General features: G+C 56.9%; 1 protein-coding gene across 1 annotated transcript in view; it reads left to right on the forward strand.

Moving 5' to 3' along the window:
- AGAP3 (ArfGAP with GTPase domain, ankyrin repeat and PH domain 3) overlaps window positions 1–14,068 on the forward strand; it is a gene marked incomplete at its 5' end in the record, with an annotated part of 72,319 nt that overhangs the window by 38,331 nt on the left and 19,920 nt on the right. The window lies entirely within an intron of this gene.

The raw sequence follows: 14,068 nt of genomic DNA on the forward strand, positions 1-14,068 counted from the left end.
AATGAGGAAGGGACTTGTGTTTGTGAAACCAGTGGGGGGTCTGTGCCCCAGTATTTAAACCATTCAAGAAGGCAACGTTACTGTAGTTAAGCTTGGGTTTATTTTGGGTTGGATGAGTTCTCGTTGTCCAGAGGAGGCCATGGAGATGGTCCAAGGGCTGGAGCCCTCTCCTACAGAGATGGGCTGAGAGAGCTGGAGGTGTTAACCAGGGGAGACCTTGGAGCCCTTGCAGTGCCTGCAGCTGGAGAGGGAGCTTGGACAGGGGCCTGGAGTGACAGGACAAGGGGGGGTGATGTTATACTGAAGGAGGGGAGGTTCACATTGGATATTAGGAAGTTCTTCCATGTGAGGGCAGTGAGGTCCTGGCGCTGGTTGGCCAGAGGAGCTGTGGCTGCCCCATTGCAGGAAGTGTCCAGGGCCAGTTTGGACAGATCTTGGAGCAGCCTGGTCCCATAGAAAGTGTCCTTGCCAATGGCAGCACTGCAGTGCTTGGGCTGGAGAGGGCAGGAAGGGGATGAGCAGATCTGTTCCAGAGCTCACAGGTGCTGTGGCCTGCAGGCAGGTATTCACTAGAGGTGTGGCACTGCTGGGTCAGGTGTCTCCTTCAAATCCCTGCTGCTCCTCTTCCTGCTGGAATGTCTCTGCTCTTGCCCTCTCCCTCATGGCCCCCAGGTGCATCCTTGCTCTGGTTCCTCAGGTTCACCCAGCCTTGTCTGTGCTGCATCACAGGTTTCTGGCTTGAGGAACGAGGGCAGCTCCTACCAAAGTGCTGCTGGGATGAAAAGGGACTTCAGTGAGGGAGGAGAGATGGTGGCACAAGAGACAGCGTCAGTCAGCACGAGAGCCAGTGTCAGCTCAGCCCAGCTGAGCCCTGGGTTCGTACTTCACAGGCGTTTGTAGGGACCTGCTGCACAGTGTTGGCAAAGGGGAGCTGGACAGGGAGGCGCTGGACCCGTGGTCTGTGACACCTGTGACAGTTCATAGGTGACATGGAGCACGGCCATGCACAGAGCACGGCCATGCACAGAGCACAGCCATACATGAGCACAGCCATACATGAGCACAGCCATGCACAGAGCACAGCCATACCTGAGCACAGCCGTGCACAGAGCACAGCCATGCACGAGCACAGCCGTGCACAGAGCGCAGCCATGCACGGAGCACAGCCATGCATGAGCACAGCCCTGCACAGAGTACAGCCATGCATGAGCACAGCCATACATGAGCACAGCTGTGCACGGAGCACAGCCATGCACGGAGCACAGCCATACATGAGCACAGCCATGCACGCAGCACAGCCACCTCATGGCCCCCAGGTGCATCCTTGCTCTGGTTCCTCAGGTTCACCCAGCCTTGTGTGTGCTGCATCACAGGTTTCTGGCTTGAGGAACGAGGGCAGCTCCTACCAAAGTGCTGCTGGGATGAAAAGGGACTTCAGTGAGGGAGGAGAGATGGTGGCACAAGAGACAGCGTCAGTCAGCACGAGAGCCAGTGTCAGCTCAGCCCAGCTGAGCCCTGGGTTCGTACTTCACAGGCGTTTGTAGGGACCTGCTGCACAGTGTTGGCAAAGGGGAGCTGGACAGGGAGGCGCTGGACCCGTGGTCTGTGACACCTGTGACAGTTCATAGGTGACATGGAGCACGGCCATGCACAGAGCACGGCCATGCACAGAGCACAGCCATACATGAGCACAGCCATGCACGGAGCACAGCCGTGCACAGAGCACAGCCATGCACGGAGCACAGCCGTGCACTGAGCACAGCCGTGCACAGAGCACAGCCATGCACAGAGCACAGCCATACCTGAGCACAGCCGTGCACAGAGCACAGCCATGCACGGAGCACAGCCGTGCACTGAGCACAGCCGATACATGAGCACAGCCCTGCACAGAGCACAGCCATGCACGAGCACAGCCCTGCACAGAGCACAGCCATGCACGGAGCACAGCCATACATGAGCACAGCCATGCACGAGCACAGCCCTGCACAGAGCACAGCCATGCACAGAGCACAGCCATACCTGAGCACAGCCATGCACAGAGCACAGCCATGCACGGAGCACAGCCATGCACGGAGCACAGCCATACATGAGCACAGCCATGCACAGAGCACAGCCATACATGAGCACAGCCATGCACAGAGCACAGCCATGCATGAGCACAGCCATGCACAGAGCACAGCCATACATGAGCACAGCCATACATGAGCACAGCCATGCACGGAGCACAGCCATGCATGAGCACAGCCATACATGAGCACAGCCGTGCACGGAGCACAGCCATGCACGGAGCACAGCCATACATGAGCACAGCCATGCACGGAGCACAGCCATGCACAGAGCACAGCCATGCATGAGCACAGCAGCTGGCTCTGCAGCTCGGGGATGGCAGGGGCTGTGAGAGCTGAGCACCAGGAAGCCTGCCTGGAGTGGGAAGTGAAGAGAAGTGCAGGAAGAGGCTGCAGCAGTGCAGAGATGGTTGTGGTTGCAGGCAGCAATTGGAGAGGTTTCCAGCAGCACACAGAGATGGGACTGAAGGAAACAAACTTGGGGGAGCCAGAGCACTAGAGTGGAGGGAGCAGGCTGAAGGGGAAAGTTCTGCTGCACTCTGGGGGGCTCACAGGGCATTCTCCAGCTTGCTGAGGACGGTGAGTCTCCCGTGGGATGTGGTGCCAGAGGGCAGACAGCAGCTGTGTCCTCAGCACAGGACAGGCCAGTCAGACTCAGCACGGAGTTGAGAGCTCGAGCTCTGGAGGGTTTTGGGTGGGCACTGCTGCTGGTCAGCTCCCTTCAGCCCGAGGAACAATCTGCATGGTCTGACATGTGCTGGGGCCAGTGCCAGTGTGAGTCCTCTTCCTCCTCCTGCTTCTGCAGCATCACTCCTGCATCTCCTCCAGGAGAGCTTTTCCAGAGTGTGTGGTGGTGGGAGGCACTGCTTGGGACGCAGGGCTTGGCTGACGCTCCTGTTTGCTCTGAGGTGACGAGGGTCCAGCTGTCCCTGGGCGGAGCTGTGTGTGCTGGCACCCACCCCTGGCTCCACAGGGAGCTGTAGGTGCCCAGAGCGTGGCGGCGTGCCCGTCCCTGGGCCTCTGTGCCGGGCAGGGCGGTGGGAGGGAGCCCGTGCTGGCCTCAGCCCCTGCAAAGGTCGGGATGGCGGGGCATGGTGTGGGTCTCCAGCAGCTCGGCTCCTCCCGGGGTCCCTGCAGAGCCTGGCAGCTCCGTGGTGGCTCTGGGGCGGGTGGCCGGGCGCGTTGGCAGGCAGGCAGTGCCAGGGAGTGCAGGGCCCCCCACCAGCCCCGTGCCCCCCGATGCTCTTCCTCTGCAGAGTGAGGGATTGGCTCCCCCAGGCCGGGGTTGCTGAGCCTGCTGTGATCATGTCACGTCGGGCTCCGTCGATGTTAACATCTCATTATCTTTGTTACTGTAATTACATTATCCGCTGCTTTATGCAGAATTATTCTCCGAGGACTAATTGATGGATCCATGTTTAATTCATTAATCATTAGCATCAAATTCGACAATTACAGTGCACACTGATTGTGGAATTTCAAATGTAATGAGGGAAGAATTAACAAAGAAAAGGGAAAACCTGTTTCCCTGGCACACCGCTGCTCGCCGTGGGGGACAATGACATTGAGGGAAGAAGAGCAGTGAGAGCAGGGTGGTGCAGGTCATGGCAGACAGGAGGCTGCTGGATCATCTCCTGCCTTTCTCCTGGTTGTGGCTGCACAACAGATTCTTCAGGTCAGAGCAGGGTCATTAATCTCCTACAAAAGAATGGAAATGGACACTCGGGAGGGAAAGCTCAGCTCTGACTCCTGAAACAAAGTTGGTTTTGCTTCCCCTCCCACCAGCAGCTCAGGTCACGCTGCTCTGGCGTGTGTGCAGGAGCATCCCAAGCTACACCTGTGCTCCACACTTGGCAGGGAAGGCTGGATGGACTCTGGTGTCCCTGGGCCTGGCCACAGTCCCACGGCTGCTCTGCTCCACGCACACGAGTGGCTCCACGGCCGCCGCGTGCGTTCAGTGTTCAGTGTTCTGCCCAGAGGTGGGATCCCATCCACTGTGCTCTTTGTTGTGCTCGCTGGGAGCTGGGCAGCAGAGGGAAAGCCAGAGCAGGGCCCCCAGTGCCCCCCAGCCTTAGGGACTGCTCGGGGTGGGGGCAGTGCCCATGCACAGCTGGTTCTGTGCCAGCTGTGGGGACACCCCTCCCTCCCTCCAGCTGTGCTCACTTGCTTTCTGTAGAGTCTGACTGTGAAAGCCCAGTGCTAGTCACTGTGTTCAGCCAAGGGCCAGGGCAGGGGCTGCAGGTGGATGACCTTTGAGGTCACTTCTGACCCAAACCAGACTGGGATTCTGTAACTCAGACCTGGGGATGCTGAGCTGAAAGGAAGAGGGTGAGGATCTGTCTGTTCCTCAGTGTGGGACTTCTGCCCTTCCCAATAATATGTTAAAGGGTTGTTTGTAGTCTGAAGATGAAGCTGAGATGAGAGATTTACTAAAATTTATCTGTAATTAATATTTTGCATCATGAATCATGTATAAAATACTGCAAATTCATATGTATATTATAAATATTATACATTCACCATTACAGTCATACAGTAACCTCTTACGAATGTTTATCTGCATGTCTGAAGGTGGAGGATGAATCCAAATGTGAGGCTTGAGCTGCTGGTTTAAAGTTTTGCATTGAGTAGAAGCTGGAAATTGTCAGGACTCCATGGGAAGAGGAGGAGCGTGGCTGCAGCCAGGTGGGATGACACGAGGCAGGACAGGACCAGCAATCCTTAGTGCTGGACAGAAGGCTGGAGGGCCAGGTTCAGATCAGGGTCAGAATGGCTCCTGCTCTTGGCACAGGCAGCTCCAGAGCTGTGCAGGCAGGGAGAGGCTCGTGGAGGGGATCGGAGCACGAGGGACCTGCCGGTGCTTCCCCCCTGCACAGCCCTACCTGCCCTCCCCAGTGGGAAAGCAGAGACTGATTTTCTCCGACCCAACAGTGTAATCACTAACCCTAATTAGAGATAATTACTGGGAGTTGATATACTTATTCCTTACCAGATCACTAAGGAGCCGTGCAGTGCAGGGCTGAGCAGGGAAAAGGCCTTGGAGAAAGGAAGGAGGAGAGGAGCAGGGAGGGGGAAGCACAAGGCAGCAGAGTGCCATGGTGATCAGAGCCCTGCCCAGGGCTGGCCAAGGTCTCCAGGGCAGCCAGGTGGGCATGGGGCAGATAGCCAGGCCTGGGGGCTGCAGCTGTAGCTCTCAGCATCCTGAATTCTGGAACATCTGGCTCAGGTTCCTTGCATGGGGCACCTGGAAAAGCTACAAGAGTGTAATTAGTGGCCACCTGTGAAAATCTCAGTGTAAATAACTTGCCTGGTGCTGCCAGGAGGGCTGGGCTGGAGGGGTGGCCAGTGCTCTTCAAGGTGGACTGGGAGTCTTCTCCCACAAACCAGGCTTTCTCATCCATACAGCCCAGGCTTGTGCTGCAGGAGGGAGAGGGGCCAGGGAGTGACTTGTTCCAGGCCACAGAGTCCCAGTCTGTGCTGTCACACAGCCCCAGCTCAGCCCTGAGCGCAGGCAGCGGCTCCAGCAGTGAGTCTGCCTGGAGCTGCCTCTGCCATCAGCACACAGGGCCTTTGCCTGGGCTCTGCTCTGTGCTGCTGGACAGGGAGCTGGCCCAGAGCAGTGGGAGAGCTCATCACTAGCAGGCATCTCCAAACAGAGCAGAGCTTGCTCCATCCCCTGGAATTTATGCACCCCAGGAGGTTCTGCTGCTGTGCACCAAGCAGCCTCTGTGGACAAAGCAGGCAGGGGTGGATAAAGCCTTGTGTGAGTGAATGGCTCTAGAAGCAGGAGTTATGCAGGAAAATACAGCAATTCCAGCATCCCCAGATGGCCTTTCCCAGCTGCACTTGGGGGAGAGGAGCAGGGGCTGTTCTTCATCAGTCACTGCAGGGCTGCTCCAGCTCCACACTCCTCTGCAAGCTCACAAGGTTCTGGCTGTGCTGCCTTCCCTCCTGCAGCTCTGTCTCAGAGCCAGGATCCTGCTCCATCTACACGCAGATGGGGATCTGTGTCAGTGCTGCCTGTCCCTCTCCCACCACCACCACAGGGATCTCAGGGATCTGCTCTGGGTTGTGTGTTAGACAGTGCTACTTGCACATTTCCTGCAGCTTGTCGTTCCAGGTTTGTAAGGACACCTCTCTGCTCAGTCACAGAGCAGGAGAGTGATCTGGAGCACTGACCCTGCTCCCTTCATCTGCTTCTGCTGCTCATTCCAGCACCTTGCTTCTCTGAGATAATTCTTTGTAGCATGTTGGAGAGTAAATGATATTAATGTAGTAGAGTCACTGAGGGCCCTTATGAAGTTGCACTGAAGCTTCCCTGCACTTTCTGAAAGCTGGTTCCAAACAGCAGAGCAGCTCCCAGGGAGAGCACTGCTGTTACCCTCACTGCAGCCAGTCACCAAACTACACTCAGCAGTGCCTTATGTAAAGGTGACTTGGCTGTGTTGTGCTGGTGTTCAGGCAGAGTAACACTCAGATCTCAGATAGAGTATTAAACACATGCACAGACACATGCACACAAAAATGTGTCTGAGCCAATTTCACCAAGCTGGAAGCAATTACGTGCCAGATCTTTTGGGAGAAGGAATTTAAACAGGGAAATAGAAAGTGAGGCATAATTAGGAGTTTTTAAAAAATATTTTACCAGATACCAGAAAGTTAAAATGAAGGTTGAACTGCTTCAAATATGTCAGTCTTGGTGGAGAGGAGATGTGAACTGTTTGTTCTCTGTCCCAGTAGTGAGAAGGGGCAGGAGCAGAGGGAAGGAGCTGGCTGCTGGTGCTGCTGTGGTTTGTGCAGCTGTCTCTGTGTGTGTCTGAAAAGTGATAAAATTACCAGCGACATGATAAAGGAATGGGTAGGTGCCGAGCAGGAGCTGGAAGCTGCAGCGGAGGAGGCTGTGGCACTGGTGTGGCCTGGCGCAGCCAGCTGGAGGAGGCTCCTGTGCCAGCGCTCCTGGCCCAGCCTCCACAGCAGTGATGAATTGTGAGCAGCCCTCCAAGTGACCCTCCTGGCTGCATGGGAAGTGCTCCTTGCATTCCAGATTCCCTGGCTGCAGCCACACAAAGGCTGTGCCACCATTTGCTCTGGGCTCCCGGGGCAGCCTTACCCTGCCCCACATCACACTCTGTGCCCACCACATCTAGGGAGGAAGTTAAACAACATTTGACAAATGGTGGTGATGAGGGATTTGGGAACAAATCACTGAGGAAGTGAGAGCACCAGCACAGCACAACTGCTGGGGAGAACCTCCCCTCCCTTTCTCTGTGGGGACAGGGGTGTCCCAGCTGATGGGGACACTAACACTGCCTGCCCCATTTTGGGGACATCTGCACAAGTCTGTCACTTCACTTCTGTTCCCTTCTCCCAGTGGAAAACCTCTCTCATCACTCTCACAGCTGCTTTACTTGGCAAAAACTCATCTCCTGTGTCTCAGCTCCTGCTCCAGGTGCTGAGCACAGGGCAGCTCCCGTGTCCTCCCTGGCACTCTCTGTCTTGGTCTCCTTCACCACCATTCCATGCCAGAGACTCATCTTTGCCCAGTGGCTGTGTCACCCTGTGGCAGTTGTTCAGGCTGAGAGCCACAGGAACAGTCACTGCTCATGTACCTCACCAAGTCTCTGATCCTCAACTGTTCATGTTCCATGGAGTTTCCGTATAACACACAAATAAAAGTGATGGATCCAGTCCCAGGAGCTCATTCCCCAGCTCACCTGCCACCTTGGCTGGCACAGGAGCCTGCTCTGCCATGGCTGCACGAGGGGCTGCAGAACAGGAACAGACAGTGAAAGGGCTTTTTTCAAGTGTATTAGGAACTAATGAATCCTAACCCCAGCATTCTTTCATTACTGTGTGGGAATAATAGAATGGTTAATAAGGAAAAAAAGCAAAGTGTTCAGTGAGCACTTGTATTGGTGTTTGGGTAGAGGCAAGATGATGTATCTCAGCACAGAATGATGAATTCTTCATATTCCAGCTGTAATTAGGCAGCAAATTAAACAGCAGGTAGGAGATGTGGACATGTTGGAAGCAGCAAGGCAGAATTATTTAATTCAGGAATTGCAGATGTGGTCAAGGTGTGGATGGTAACAGTGGGTTTTGGGGTGGAGAGGACTTCCACAGAGCTCAGGTTAATAGATTTATGTGTCCACAGGATGAGACTAAAAATGATGGACAGGAAAGGCTGTAAAAACCAGGAACTGCTCTCAGAATCACCTTGTAGGAAGGTTCGATGAGCTCAATATATTTAACTTACCAGAGAAAAGGTTAAGAGGTAATTTCAACACCACCTCTAAATACCTGTATAGGAATAGAAATTTGGTGAGAGAGAGAGCTCTTTATCAGATAAAGTGTACCAGGATGCAGTGACAGTGGCAGAAGGACCACAACTCAGGCCAGAAATAAGGCCCAGATTTCAGCAGTGAAGGCAATTAACCGCTGGACCCCTTACCCAGCACCACTGTGATCTCTCTGGCATGGGCAACAGTCAAGTCAGGCTCAGATTTTCTGACAGATCCGTCACTGTTCAGGCAGGAGTGACAGAGGGGCAGGCCTGTGATGTGACTGCGCTGTGCAGCAAAGCCTGGGTGCTCCTGTGCCCACTCCCTGCTCCAGGTTCCAGGAGCTGCCTCTCCCTTGCAGAGCTCGCCTTCCCTGGCCGTGGAGCTGCTCCTTGGTGGGCATGGGGGGCCTCAGCTGTGGGCTGTGTGGGGCTTGGGGCAGGGCTCAGGCTGGAGACAGACAGAGCAGCTGGGCAGTGCCCAGGCTGGCCGAGTGCCCTCAGTACAGGATTTTGGGGGCAGCATCACTGAGGTGGCCCCTGCCAGGCTTCCCAGTCTGTTGGGCCCTGTAGGGCTGCACGGGGGGTTGGTCACCCTCTGAACCAGAGGGGGATTGCTGTGCTGGCTGGAGAAGCACTGGCTCATCCTGCGTGTCCTGGAGCTCTGCCTGGGGAATGGGAAAGTGTCACAGCCAGCCCCCCCCGTGCTGCTGGCACAGCCAGCCCAGGCTCTCCGCTGTCCCACAGACACTGGCACCGTGCAGATTTCCTGTCCTGGTGGTTTGTACCCACCTCGAGTCAGCTTTGGTAGGGGCTGGGGTGTCACTCGGTGACTTAGCATGTGCAGATGTCCAAAGCCATGCTGTGCAAGGGCAGCGCTGAGAGAGGAGGGAGATTCCCTGTGTCAGAGCATCTGTGAGGCCCAGTGCAGGCAATGGCTCCTGCTGTGTGCAAGCTGGCAGGTCCTGATGGCCCTGCCATGGAGCTGGGCTGGGAATCCTCAGTCGCCCAGTTTGGATCAGTGAATCCACACAGACGTTCAGTTCAGCAGTGCTGGGAGGAACACCTGTCTGTCTGTCTGTCCGTCCGTCTGTCTGTCACCCCAGAACGCGCCCCCCCACGCCTGGGAGCTCTGTGGGTGCTCAGCGTGGGGGCCAGCTCCCAGGGAGAGCCGAGGGTGATGTCTTTCAAGTGACACATCTGCATCCTGGGGCTCCTGGCTGCTGGCAGCCAGCCCATGTGTTTGGGCTCATGGAAGCTGTTCAGGAGGAAGGACCCAGCAATGTGCAGGTAACAGCATGCAGCAGTGCTTCGTTTAGAAACCCAGCCTGACAGAGACTCCTGACTCTGGGCTGGCTCTGGGAACAGCAGCCACAGGGGCTCCCAGGATGACCAAATTCCAGCTGCTGGCTCCTTGACATGGGGGTGAGTTGTGTCCTCCCCAGCAGGGTTTCACCGGCAGGCAGCTCTGCCTTGGCTCTCAGCTCCCTTCAAGGACCTGTTGGTTTCTGGGAGTGGAGGTGTCCCACGAGCTGGAGTTGTGTTCAGCCCTGCTCAGGGTCCTGAGCTGCTGTAGCTTTTGGGGAGGCTCTGAGCCCTGTTCAGCTGCAGGCTCCAGCCAGGCTCTGGGGAGCCAGTGTGCTAAGGTGACTCACAATAATCCTGGTTTTTATTTGGAATAAATGATGACATGTTGGCAACGAGGGTGGAGGGGCAGAGTGACTGATGGCTCTTGGGACACCGCTTGGCAGGCAGTTAATGGCATTGATCTGCACTGTGCTGTTGGCCTCTGCAGTACCAGAGAACACAGGGTTTGCTCCATGCCAGGGTGACCTCGCCCATCCTGGAGCTCCTCCATGACCATCCTGAGCCACACACTGACAGTTCCCTGCCCTGTGCAGCAGCAGCAGTGTCCCTCTGCGTGTGAGGGAGCAGGGCTGGCACTCCAGGGGAGACACCTGCCCTGCACTTGGCCATGACCCCAGGGGGAGCCCAAAAGGGCTCTCCAGCTAGCGCCTCTTGAAAATTCAGCATAGCCCATTCCCTGAGCCAAAACTGGTTTCCTCCACACTGTAAGGGCCTGGTAGCAGCACCCAGCATAATGTCACCAGGAAATATCACCAGACCCTGTGTTTATTTGCCAAATTGCTCTTGAAAATATTAAAGAGATCCTAAAAAGATCCTCAAGTGATTATGCAAGTTATCTCCTTCCCGATTGGTGGTGCACTTTTGGCTAACTCCCCTTTATCGTGTTCCCTGGGCAGCCACGCCCTCATGAGGAATTCCCAGTTTGCTCTGATCCAGGTGTTTCCCCAAAGCATCTGGGCTGCCACACATCATGCCTGGGAAAAGGCCTTTCTGGTTTTAGGTCATTTTCCATCCAGTGCCATGTTGTCAGCTGGGCTGTACTGAAAAGGCACCAGGGAGCCATGTGAGTCTCTTTTGGGGAGCTTGAGGAAACTGACTGGGAGAGGGACTTGGGGAGCTGTCAGCAGTTTGGGGGTTCAGTTCTGCAGGCGTTGGCCCAGAGGCAGGTAGGGTTTGCATGTCCCCTGTCACTCACCCCATGGACAGGGGGCATATCCAGCCACTGCCAGGGTGTCACCTCCAAAGGGATGCAATTCCTGAGAGCTCTGGCCTTGCTGGGAGCACCCAGCAGCTCCTGGGAGAAGCAGGAGCTGCACAGCACAGGGTCAGTGAGCAAGCATGGCTGGGCTGAGAGGGAGCTCCCCCACAGCTGGGTGACTCCAGGCAGCTGGAGAGAGGTGCAGGGAGCTTGGAGGGGCTGCAGGGGCTGATAGAAGCTGCTCCTTCTTTCAAAATGGAGCCCTGGCATTCGTGGCAGCCTGTGCTGCTCCTCAGAAGTGTGATGGAAGGGCATGTCCTGGTGGGTTGGGGCTCCTGGCCTGGCTGGGTGAGGGAGCAGGGGTCACATCTGCACTGCCTAGGGCCCTGCAGGACTTTCCCCTCTGCAGGAGGAGCTTCTCCCAGGCCCTCTGGTTCTGCTCTCCCTTCTCTGGGGGCACTTGGGGCTTGGTGCTGGCAGACACTGTCTGAGCTCTGAACAGCCCAGCCCATCCCATCCCATCCCACCCCATCCCATCCCATCCCAGCCCAGCCCATCCCATCCCATCCCAGCCCAGCCCATCCCATCCCATCCCAGCCCAGCCCATCCCATCCCATCCCAGCCCAGCCCATCCCATCCCATCCCAGCCCAGCCCATCCCATCCCATCCCAGCCCAGCCCATCCCATCCCATCCCAGCCCAGCCCATCCCATCCCATCCCAGCCCATCCCATACCATTCCATCCCAGCCTATCCCATCCAGCCCAGCCCAGCAGCCCCATTCCCAGGACCAAGCTCATCCCGGTCCCAGGAGAGCAGCGTTGTCCCTGCCTCAGCAGCAGCAGGCTCCCTCCCACGAGGAGGCAGAGAGGAGATGGATGCAGCAGTCAGGAGCGGAGCGCCAGCTAATTACCCTTCCGAGTGTGTCTTGTAAATTAAGGGCTAATTAGAGGCAAAGTCAGTGTCATGGTTTTACACGTGTTTCTGTGGCGCTGAACAAGGGGAGGGAGGGAGGGGGAGCATGCAGCAGCCAGGCTGCAGGCAGGCAGCGTGGAGGGCTCTGCAAGGAGGGTCCTGGCAGCCTGGGGTCAGGCTGGGGGGAGCACAGGGTGCAGGTCACAGGCCTGGCACTTTGGGGTGCAGGGTCCTGGCAGCTCAGGTGCAGGGAGCCGTGTCCCACTGTCCCAGCCCGCCCTCCATCAGCGCTGCTGGCAGGTGGGGTCTGCAGGGGGGCTCACAGGGCATCCCTGCAGGGAAAGGGCATTTTGGAGCAGGATGAGCACAGGGAGGAGGAGGGTGGGAGGTACATGCCGTGCTGGTGATGAAGGAGTGGTGGTGATGATGATGATGGTGGTGATGATGGGTGGCAGCCACGCCTGGTGCAGGGCTGGTGGCCACGTCACCCCTCCTTCAGCACTTGCCTTTGCAGGGGGTGTTTGGACTCGAGCTGTCCTGTCAGACACTCGGCAGCCCTGGCTATGCTTGGGCACATCTAAATAGCAACACTTGTGTTTTCATGGAAACAACAAGCACAGAAACATCCATTTGTGTATGAGCTCTGGGGCTTCACGTGGGGTTTCGTGGGGCTCTGCTCTTTGTAGAGGGTGGCACAGCACAGGGACAGGTTGCCCAGGGAGGTTATGGCATCTCCCTCCTTAGAGATGCTCTACACTCATCAGAAACAGTCCAGGGCCATTGGCTCTGGGGGGCCCTGCTTGACCCAGGCTGTACAGGATGATGCCAGGGCTCCCTTCCACCTCAGCCATGCTGGGATCCATGAGAGCCAAGTGAATGTGGTTTCCCACAGGAAGGCAGGTGAGCTGTCCTGGCTGTAGCAGCTCCCACTGAGGACCTGCTTCCACAGGTGTTCCTCTGCTTCCCTGGAAGGCTCCCACTTGTAGCAGTCCCATCAGACCAATGGCTCCTCACAGCCCAGCCTCATCATGGCTGCAGGGCTGGAGCTGTGGGTGTGCAGCATCTGGAGCTGTTCATGGCCCTGCCCTGGGCCATGGCCAGGTGGGCTGCAGTGAGAGTCCCAGCTCAGTGTCTGTGCCTCCGGGCAGGGAAGGAGGACAAGGAGCTTTGCAGTAGGGACAGGGCCCGTTCTCTCAGGCCTGAGCTCCCAGAGCACTGGCTCTGCAGTGGCTGGAGCAGAATGAGCTGAGGGGGGCTGGGAGGGGGCTGGTGCTGGGCAGGTGCAGAGGGATCCCTGGGGCCCCTGTCCTCTGGGGCAGATTGCCTGCAGACTGAACGGGAGGCTCTGTGCTCCCTGACAGAACCATTCTGTTTGCTATTCTGGACATTTTGGGTATTCCTGTAATCCAGAAACACTTGACTCAGTTTGCATCACTGAGTGATCTTGTCCTCTGTGAGTCTCTAGTCCCAAAATCACTCCTCTCTTGGAGGTTCAGGTTTCTGGGCTCAGCCACAGCAGTTTTGAGCTAGTGGAAAAAGGAGGTTCCACCTGCCATCCCCGCCTTACAGACATCTGCTCCCCTGCTTGTTTCTTTGACATCCTCCATGTGATTTCACACTCTCTCCCAGTGCCCCCAGCATGGCTGGATTTCCTGCCAGGGACACACAAGAAAGTGAAGTTGAGAGATGGAAGTGGGTGTGCTGGTTGTGGGCTGGGTTTGGGTTTGCCCGGGGGCCAGAGGCTGTAGTGAAAATCATGACTGTGAACTCCAGCTGTGGGGAAGCTGTGTGCCACAATCGCAGCTGTGCATCCCGGGGTGCTGCCCTGCAACCCGCTAAGCTGGGGCTCCCTCTGGGAGGTGGGGTGTGCTGGGCTCTACCGTCAGCACCTTCGGGGTGATGCACAAGCACCCCTTGGGAGAGGAGAGCCAGGGAGAGCCTGTCCTCGTGTGGAGCCACCTGAGGAGTGTGACATCGGGTACGGGACAGCTTTGCCGTCTCTCCTCCAGTGCCTCCAGGGAGCAGTCAGTCTGTCCGTGCTCCCAGGCAGCAGTCAGTCTGTGCTCCTGGGCAGCAGTCAGTCTGTGCTCCCGGGCAGCAATCAGTCTGTCCATGCTCCTGGGCAGCAGTCAGTCTGTGCTCCTGGGCAGCAGTCAGTCTGTCCATGCTCCTGGGCAGCAGTCAGTCAGTCTGTGCTCCCGGGCAGCAGTCAGTCAGTCAGTCAGTCCGTCCGTCCGTGCGCC

Source organism: Geospiza fortis, unplaced genomic scaffold (genome assembly GCF_000277835.1).
Source record: "Geospiza fortis unplaced genomic scaffold, GeoFor_1.0 scaffold891, whole genome shotgun sequence".
Taxonomy (NCBI): domain Eukaryota; kingdom Metazoa; phylum Chordata; class Aves; order Passeriformes; family Thraupidae; genus Geospiza; species Geospiza fortis.